Source organism: Marmota monax, unplaced genomic scaffold, assembly GCF_021218885.2.
Source record: "Marmota monax isolate L192 unplaced genomic scaffold, Marmota_monax_Labrador192_F-V1.1 WCK01_AAM20220418_F8-fsc00608, whole genome shotgun sequence".
In the NCBI taxonomy this organism is placed as follows: Eukaryota; Metazoa; Chordata; class Mammalia; order Rodentia; family Sciuridae; genus Marmota; species Marmota monax.
The window spans coordinates 50,720-61,003 of NW_026693783.1; the positions used below are offsets into that span (position 1 = coordinate 50,720).

Here is a 10,284-nt window from a genome sequence, read left to right on the forward strand (position 1 = left end):
ACTCCAGTGACAATCACTCTTCAACAAGCATGTCTGCTGGCATTATACATTCACGAGGAGCAGAGCAACATGAAAACTGAATGACCCAAGGTATAGGCATACTGATGAGGGAAGCGGTTTGCTAGGTACACAGGGTTTTAAAAGTGTGTGCCATGCTTATCATTTTTCCTACTGGAAACTCAAAACAAGGACACTCCAAAATGTGGCCAGGAGCACTATTCACAGCAGAAATCTGAAGAGCCCATAAAAAGATTTTCCCATGTTTGAACCATTTGTTATTAAATTCCCATTCCTAAAACGGGCACCTGAGATGCAAAATAATTTCTTCTAGTGCTCTACAAGTACTTGGTTTGGGCTGTAGGGAATATTTGGCAAAATAGTGTGTGTGTGTAGCGGGGGTGGGGGGTGTTACCATGTTCTATGCCCTATCACTTATTGCTCACAACTGGGTCAGGTTCCCACTCTAGTCTAGTAAGTGCAGCAGACAGAAAGGAAATCTGCACATAAGCTGTTCCACTGGCATTCTGAGCTGCAGACGTGGCAGAGGAAGACTTAAGAACCATATCAGCATTTATATTATATCTACTGGAAAGTAGGCTCAAAGTAACCATGGGAAAATGTTCAGTATAATATGCATAGGACATACCTAGTGCTTGCATAACTGTTCAAATTCTATGGCTAAGGGCAAAGGCAAATGCCTTCCTATATTTGTCAAAGCATTTCAACTGCTATCATAATTTCTTTATCAAAATTCCTGCCTGTTGGGGCTGGGGTTATGGCTCAGTAGTAGATCACTTGCCTAAGGCAGGTGAGGCCCTGGGTTCGATCCTCAACATCACATACAAACAAACAACAAATAAATAAATAAAGTTAAATTCTAAAAAAAAAAAAATCCGGTCTGTCCTCAGGGCCAGGTGTACTTTTTACTCCTAAGAAATAAATTAGGAGAGGTGAGCATCCACTCTGTTCATAGTGACAGCCCAGAGGGGCACACTTCCCCATGACACGGTCCAGGCATGGGCCCCAAACATGTGCTGCTAGAGAGCTGTGTGGGTAAAATTGAATCCCCAGCTTCCCTCCCAGTCACTGCTGAGCATGGTATTTCTCTTGCAAGGAACTCTTCTCCTAACTGTTACCTCAATGCTTAGGTGGGGGCTGCAGGTTCCACTGAGATTCTGGTGGCAAATTGGGCTTTGTCAGTTCTCTTTGGAGGAAGCCTCCAGCTGGAGACTTAGATTGTTCTTTCCCTTTCAAAAACTAGATTGTTGGGGAAAACCATGCTGGAGGAGTGGGCATATGGTAGCAGCCAGAATGCCTGCTCTGTCCTGGTGAGGGTGCTGTCTTAGGTGCCTGTACTCCAGCTGCAGGGAAGGAGGCAGGCAGGGCTCCACAGGGCCCTATTCATGGCATTCATGGTGCTCTCGTCCTAGTGCCTGGACAGTAAGTAGCTTCTTGTTCAGCAGCTAAGTGAGGGTCGCCCCCTTCTTCCAGGTGCCTTCATGTTGCTATAGGAACATGAGGTCACTGTGTGACTGGCTCATGCCGGAATATTTCTGCTGGTGCCACTGGAGGAAAAACAGCTTGGCATCCCACCTTAAAATTCCTCCTTTAGGATTCTTGGTAGTGCATAGCTCTGAGATGCTCAGGGAGCTCTCAGACAGCTCGTCCCATCAATCAAGTGGTAGTGGGACACCTCATGTTGCTGCCAGGGGATTCTTCTCCAAGTCCTAGGGGTTCAGTACCTTCTCCTGGGGCTCGAGGGCAGCTGGGAACTGTATTGGCTTGTCTTCCACCAGTGAACAGAGGCCACAGCTGCATCTGGGGGGCCAGATGTGCATCCTAGTGGGTTCTGTCCACAGAGGATGCATAGTCCTACATCGGGGCAGTGCTGTGGACCTGAGAGAGTGAGGTCTTGGAGATCCTTGAAATGATGATAGTGTTGTTCTTCCATGATGACTTGAGTTTCAGCTTTGAAGAGTCAATGAGTTGCAGAATGGCAACTTCAGTGACCTGACCAAAGCCATTCAACACCAGCAGTTCCACATCTGAAGAAGAGAACATCTTCCTGACAAGTGCACCATGGCATGAGATGGTCTGGATGAAGATGTCCTTCTTAATGACTTTCACCTTGATGGGTGTCTTCAGGGGAGACTCAGAACTCAGCCGGGACACCCTCCCCACATCATAGTAAGGCTTCATCTTCACTGTAGTGACAGTAGTGACCACAATCCCATGCGGCATCACTATGCAATCCTTTCCTATCTTGGCAGCAGCAACAGGGGAAGGGATTTGCCAGGATTTCAGTTCACTGGGTTCTATGTAAGAAAACTCTGCAGTGACAGAGCCCAGTGTTGATCTGCTGAGCATGGGCCCACTGATCAGAAAGAAGATCTACAGCCTGGATGGCTGCTTCTAGAACAGGTTGAGAGCACAGTGATCAGGGCCAACAGACCTTCTGAGGACTGCCAGTCCTCTGTAATCTGCAGGTGTAAATCCTTGGACTTTATGTTCTACTCAAAGGTGAACTCTTCCTCCCAAATGAGGTGAGTAGTATTCTTGGCTAGGGTGCTGGTAAACCTCTCAACAGGATCATTCAGCTGGGCAATGCACACACGGTTAACGCTGCCCAAATACCAGGATCATTTAGCAGCGAGGTGCAGATGTTCTTCATCTGTGGTTTTAGTTCATGAGGTTTAGGAGGACAGGATTCTTGAGCAGTAGATGAAGTGCGCTGTAGAGCTGAGCTTACTTTATGACTGTGGGCTTGGTGCTCAGAACCACGACAGAAAGGCAGAACCCACAAGGTGGTTCAAAATATCCTTGAGGGTTTCAGATACTGCGTTTGTCTCACCCACCTGGCCCTCCCCTGGTGCTTTGGGCTGGATCTTAATTGTCACTTCTGGCACATGGATGCACGACCACCTAATCTGGATGTCTTCTTTTTCTTCTTTCATGTGTAGCTCCAGCTGTAGATGAGCCAGGGAGAGCTGTATGTCATACAGCTGATGTACTGAGCCCACCACTCAGGGCACTGTGCCCTGAACTGAAGTGTCTTTCCCACCACATGATAGGCCACCACCTTCTCCTGGGCTGACTGGACCATGCTGGAGACTTCTCCAACTGCCAGCTCCTAGAGCTGCAACCACAGGTCCTGCTAGAAGAACACCTGCGGGGGGCCCTCCCTTTCCTTTTGGCCTCATGGTTCAGGGCAGTCATCTAGATTACCTGCCCCTGGTACCTTCAGCTGTTCAGTATCAGGATCCAAGAAAGCAGTGTGTAGGACTCCCAGCACTGATCTTCTTCAGGCTCTGCCCACTGCTGGGGTTGGGGAATGGATATCCAGAATATATATAGAATGCAAAAAATTTAACACAAGAAAATCAAACAGCCCAATCAATAAATGGGCAAATTAACTGAACAGACACTTCTCAAAAGAAGCACAAATGGACAATAATTATATGAAAAAAAGTTCAACATATTTAACCATCAGGAGAATGCAATTCAACACTACATTGAGATTCCATCTCACCCAGTCAGATGGCAATCATCAAGAATGCAAAAGAAGAAATGAATGCTGGTGAAGATATGGGGGGGAAATGGAACACTCACACACTACTAGTGAGAACTGAAATTAGTACAGCCCTATGGAAATCCAGATAAAGGTTCTCAGGATACTAAATATAATACTACTTATGATATAGCTATGGCATTTTTTGAAAGGATTAAAGTGAGCATACTACCCTATAGTTTATTGTTTCTTGTAAAGTGCAGCACAATAGACAAGTTTTGGAATCAGACCAGGTGTGTCTGTCAATGGACGAATGAATAAAGAAAATGTGATACACACACATACACAGACACACACACACATACACACACATACACACACACACAGAGTGGAGTATTATCCAGCCATAAAGAACAATAAAATCATGTCACTCGTAGAAAAATAAATGGAATGGAGATCATAATATTAAGTAAAATAATCCAGACACAGAAAGACAAGTATTCTACAATTTCTCTCATATGTGAAATCTAGGGATGAAAAAAGATATGTAAGTAGCAGGGAGACTTATTAGAGAAGATGATGGAGAATGGGGAAAATAGAGGGTCATGGGCATGGGTATCACTCTTGACACATTCAGAAGTGGAAGTGCAGTCCCAGCTCCCACACTTTGAGAGCCCCTCCTGCTGAATTAGGTACCTCGTATTATATCTAGACTACAAAGCTTTTTTAGCTCATTAAGAACATTGGTGCTGGAGGGTATTAGTCAAATTCCCACCACTATAATAAATACCTGACATAACTAACCAATAAAGAGAAAAGGTGTATTCTGGCTCACAGTTTTGGAATCCATGATTGATCAGACCAATTTTTTTTGTCTCTGGTATTGGACAACATATTGCAGAAGGAGGGTATGGCCAAGCAAAACTACTAGTCTCAAAGCCAGGAAGAAAAGAGAGAGAGGTAGAGAATGGGGTCTTAAAATCCCCTGATAACCTGAAGACTTCCCACTAGCTCCAATATCTAACAGGTGTTACAGCAGCTCCCAAGAGCACCACCCTGGGAACCAAGCCTTTACCTCATGGGCCTTTGTAAGACATTGCAGATCCCAACTCTAATATATCCAAAGTACAACACTACCTCATAGTGTATAATGACAGCACACTACTTTGGGATAATGCTGTTGCTGTGTTTACCCTCTGCTTAGCAATGTTTGGAGGTCTTAAAGGATGTAAAATTAGTAGATCTAGTCTGGATATGTGAACTTTGTGCCAAACTAGTTTGCTTTTTTTGTTTTTGGTCTCTTTTATGCCGTCCCATTTTCATATAAGCTTCAGTTCCTCTATCTTTATCTGGCAACATCTACCCTAAGATTTAATGAGCATCAGGAAAAATAGGAAAAACAAAGCCATTAAAAATTCAGGGAAATAATGTCTTTTAAAAGTATTTCAATAATTAAAATCATTGTTTCTTTTTATAAGCATCAGGAAAAATAGGAAAAACAAAGCCATTAAAAATTCAGGGAAATAATGTCTTTTAAAAGTATTTCATTAATTAAAATCATTGTGGTCTCTACCTTTTTCCCTAAACGAGGTATGTCACATAAAAATTACATAGTGGTTGCTTAAATCAATTTTATGATGTATCCAGAAATTCACATTTCTGCACTCACAGCTCATCCAATAATCCAAAATGTCAAATACTTTCTTTTCTGAATTATTCAGCTTTCTGTTACTGTGATAAAATACCTGAGAAAAACAGATGGGCTAATGACTTCAGAGGTTTTCATCCATAGTCACAGGGCTCCATTGGTTCTGGGACTCTGGTGAGGGAGAACATTAAGGCCAGAAGGTATGGCAGAATAAAGCTGTTTACCTCATGGTCAGGAAACAGAGAGAAAGAGAGAAGCACCAGGGACAAAATAAATCTTCAGAGGCACACCCCAAATGACCCACTTCCAAGGGGGCTCAACTTCCTCAATTCTCCACTACCTCCCAACAGTGCCACCAACTGGGGACCAAGCACCTACCACTAGAGTCTTTGGGGGACATTCCAGATGCAAACTGTAATATTTTCCTAAAAGGAAATGCTAAAAGTAAGAAGCAGCTCTCACACAAGTCCTTTAAAATTGCATGCCAAGTTCACATCTTAAAATATGGCCCTGATCAAGCAAACTGCATGTCCCTAGGTTCCACAGGGAACCCCACATTTTGTAAAATATCAAGCAATGTATCAAAATTAAGTGGCGTAATTGTAGAAATAGGCTTAAAATCTTAAACTCTTGGCACTTTTTCTTCTGACTATACTTATATTAAAAAAAAAAAGTTAATTGTCACAAGGTACAGTGGCACTCATCTTTAAACCCAGCAGCTTGGGAGGCTGAGACAGGAGAATTGCAAGTTCAAAGCCTGCCTTAGCAACTTAGGGAAGTCCTAAGCATCTCAGTGAGAACCTGCCTCAAAATAAAACAAACAAACAAAAAAAAAAATGAAAAGGGCTGGGGATGTGACTCAGTGGTTAAGGGGGCTGGGTTCAATTTCTGGTACAAAAAAAAAACAAACAAACATAATTTGTCAATGCATACCCAAATAGACAAAATAATAAGTTTGAGTACTTTACAGCATAATGAGGGGACTATAATTCAAAACAAATTATCATATATTTTATAAAATATACCAAACCCCACACTCTAGGGAGACCCTACACACCAGCAAGTAGAGATTAAGGGCTTCTTTTCATCAACCCTGATGTCTAGAAACTGTTGGAGATGCTAATCACCAAAAGAGCAGAACCAAAAATGTGAAAGGAAAACACTAAGAATGGATCCTCTTTCAAACCAAGGACAAATGCTGAAGTCACTAGGGGGCAAGAGAGACACCACTGCACACCCCTCTGGAACACAAAAGAGAAACCAGGACAGCTTCCTGGTTCTCAGCATTTCTCTTACCACAAGGCCTTGGTGGATTCTTAGAGCATAAATGTAGCCAGCTGTTCTGGGGCCTGCCCTCTCTGCACAGTGAGTCCCTGGTGGATACTGCCTGCGTTTCTGAGGTCTTCCTCTGCACAATTTAAAGCTGTTACAATTAACAAAAGTCTCTGATTCTTCCCCAGTTCAATCTTAGGCTGAAGAATCTCCACAGCTTTCCCAGAACCAGCCCTTGCCCAACTATGTAGCGCAGTCTCAATTTTTAACCCAAATACTGGCCCCACCTGTGTATCAGGTCCAGAACCACACCTACCTCACATCTTCTCTCCCAAACCTACCACCTTCTTCTCAACCCCAGAAGAGGACACAGAAAACAATTTGCTCTACATCCCAGGAGGAGGTATGGCCTCTCAGTCCAACTGAAAATCAGCATGTGGAATGGCAGTTGCAGAATCAACAGAAACAGAGGAAGGTTTTACTCCCTTTGCACCAAAAATCTCAGGGAGCCAACAGCCAATCAGCTCTCAGTCATCACCAGGGCAATCAACCCTCCCTAATCCTCAAGTCTGCCTCCATCCTTCCTAGGGATTCTAACAGCACCAAGCTCCAGGAGTGACCAGAGCAACACAGTCTAGGGAGGTTCATCACAGATGCACACCAGCATGGCCCTCCCTGCAGATTTCAAGCATCCCAGGACTTGACACAGCCTCAGGGCAAATTGCCAAGGTAGAGTTTTTTGTGCCAGGCCAAAAATAAGCATGGCCCCTTCCTGGCTGCCCGGCCCTCAGAACTTGTTTGTGAAAGCAGCAAAGGTGTGCAGAAGGTGAGGTCCAGGTGCTCTGAAAGATTCCTCAAGGGACCAGAGCAAGACCTAGAGAGGGACCCGGAAGATCTATCCTGGAATTCAAGAGGCACCTCAGTAAAAGTTCTGGAAAATGAAAAGGAAGATTCAGGAAGTGACTTGATGAGGCCAGGGAAGTGTGACTTAAGAAGTGACATATTATGGGTTCAAACAAGAAACTTCTGGAAAAAAAGCCTGCAAGACCATCTGAGCAGAAAGTTGATGTAGATCAATGAGGGCATAATCCCCACATATGTGCGTGGATCCTGTCTTAATGCCAAGTATGCTTTCCCAAAGTCCAACACCCATAAAAAAGAAGAAAAAAACTCCAGCAATCTAGCATACTCCAAGGATCATCAATCTCAGATGAACATCTCCCAGAATCTTTCCTTCCTTGATCTGGGAACTCTCTTGATGCTAGAAACAAATATTATGAGGTCTTGAGTGAGACACAGGTTGAGTCCACACCTCCAGGCCCTTGATCCCATGACTCATGACTTGGTGAGAGACCACCCTTGCCTCTTCCACAATCAGACTTTCTCTTGGTCCCCTGTGACTCCAGGTCCAACTCTATTGCCAAGGTTACCAGTTTCCCAGAAGGACTTCCTTGGAAAGGTCCAGGAGAGAAGGTGATTTAAAAATTGTCAGTTCCCACCCTGCAGAGTCCCCTCCCTGGTCCCTCACCTGCAGAGACGCACAAGTCCAGGACAGGAATCCCACTGAGGCCATGAGCCCTCAGTGGTCCCTCCAGCTACACAGGAGGACCCCCTGCCTTCTCAGCCTTACACTTAAAGTCTCTCAGGCAGAACCCAGCACAGGAAGATTATCACAGGATAAGCAAGGGACAGCCTCAAGCCCAGTCCAGGCTTGATAGAGGCCAGGTATGAGCCATGGGAGGAGAGTGGAGTTGTGGCCTCAGGAGATCCCTGCTCTGGTATGGCAATGCTGGAAATCAAAGAACAGTCCCAGTCCCAAGAAGACAGAGGTGGAGAAGGAGGAGCCTCCTGAGAGGGAAGTCCCTCCCCTCCCTGCCAGAGAAAAGTTAGATCCTTTAGAAGGCTATATTGAGAAAAGGAAGACTCACTTTCTGCAGTCACTACACTCTAATAAAAAAGGCAGAGGGCAGGAAGATTCCTTGCCACTGCCCAGATCCAGGGATCAGTCACAAGCAGACTGTGAATGGATAATAAGCCCAGAACATCATGACAGTTATTCAATGGATCCTGGTGGACAAGAAGGAGCATCAGCATGGAGGTGGTTCACCAGAGTTAAACTGACATGAAGCGGAACCCCAGACCCTTGTGGTAGGCAATCTTGTCACCAGACGGTTCCCTCCTATACAAATCAAAAGAGAATGATGAGTCATATGGCCTGTAGTAACCATGCCAGCCTCAAGGGCCACAGCCTTCCTAATAATAACAGATGTATCAGAGATAAGGAGAGCAATCAGGCCTTGCTGCTCAGGGAGCCTGTACCACCAGCTAGTCCCTGCCAGCTTAGGCCAAGAGGGCAGGCATCTCAGGTCACCTCCATCATTACCAACATGCTGTCTTCAAAAAGGTTTTATCTGATCAAAGATACCATGTTTTTAATTTACATGGTAAGAAAGAAAAGTTTTCTTTCTGGAAAAAAAAAATCAATCCATACAGAGAATGGCTATTTTGTCTCATGTACATTCTTTGTGTGCTAATGGCTTCTTCCTATTGATATGTCTACTGCTTTCTAATTCACTTTTTTTTTTCCTCATTAGAGGTAATGGCTTCTGTCTATGCCATGTTGAGTCATAGGGAAGGGGTCAACAGCCCTGTGTCCCCTTCTGGACAGAACTATTTGTGCGGTAACTGTCCAGTGGTTTGGCATGATGAGTTCAGAGTGAAATGTTTGAGAAAAATATTACATGTTTTAGCCAAGGAAGAAGGTAGAGTGGCATGGGGTCATCTTAAGTGGTGCCACAGACAAGAAGCCCATGCCCTCCCAGTACCAACCACTAGCTTAGAGGAAGGGGACAGCAGAGACTAAGTTGTTCACCCCATTCCACCCTAGGCCTCTCTCTGCCCTGGTTCCCAGACTACAAGCCTGGAGAAGCCCCTTTAACTCTGACACAAATGCAAAAGGAAGCAAATCTTTCAAGCAGAGATGACAGATTTCTGAAGGGTATATTAATAAGCCTGTATAACACTGTCTCTTGAATTCCAGAAAAGATGAGTTGACAATTGGTGGAAAAGCCAAGACCAGGGCACTCAGATTATGACTTGAAGCCTAGTGACCTTTACACATACATATAGCTCTAGTTATGTTACCTGGAAGAAGTCGGGACTTAAAAGGGCCAAGGAGCCGGCCTGGGGTCACAAGAACAAGTCTCCTGGCTCTAGTCCTTGTTTGTCCCTTAGATTTCCAGGGGGAAAGGCAATCAGACAGGATATGTTCCCACAAGGGAAAGTGATCTGTTCAAAATTTGGGAGTTTCCTGGGTAGGGGGACAGGTCAGGACTGGTCCCTTCTGGGCCTTGCTCTTCCTTCCAGTCCAGATTTCCTCTTCTCACAGCCTGTCCACTTGGGAAAGCAGAAAATTGCCAAAGCAGAGAGATGAGGATCCATTTCTCCATAGTGCTCCATGATGTGCCCTACATATAGTGAGCAATGGGCACTGCTCCATGGGTCTCATTTATTCCCTGGTGGGCAGTCCTGCTCCAGGAGGCACCACTGAGCCAGAAAACATGGCATGAGTTCTATTTCCATGCCTATCAAGATACTCCCTGTACCTGGAACTGAGCAGCCCTCAGGGTGTGGGTACAATCACCACAGGCCTCTTCTGAGCCTTTCACTCTCCTTTCCAGAGTGAAAGCAAAAATGGTCCTGGGCCAGGCACTGCTGGGTCCTCATGGACCCAAGTGGCAAATTCTGGGTGGGAGAGAGTTGAAAAGGTACAACAAGTCTCCTGAGGGGACAAGTGCCCCAGACAGCAAAGTCAAAGGACCAGTCAGAAGCAGGAGGGGGCAAGTTTCTGTCCCTT

The 10,284-nt window shown here is 45.0% G+C and overlaps 1 pseudogene; it reads right to left on the reverse strand.

Annotated features, from left to right (window-relative positions):
* Nucleotides 1-987: 987 nt before the first annotated feature.
* LOC124105028 (C2 domain-containing protein 2-like) lies at nt 988-4,358 on the reverse strand (annotated as a pseudogene).
* Between the last annotated feature and the right edge of the window lie 5,926 nt (nt 4,359-10,284).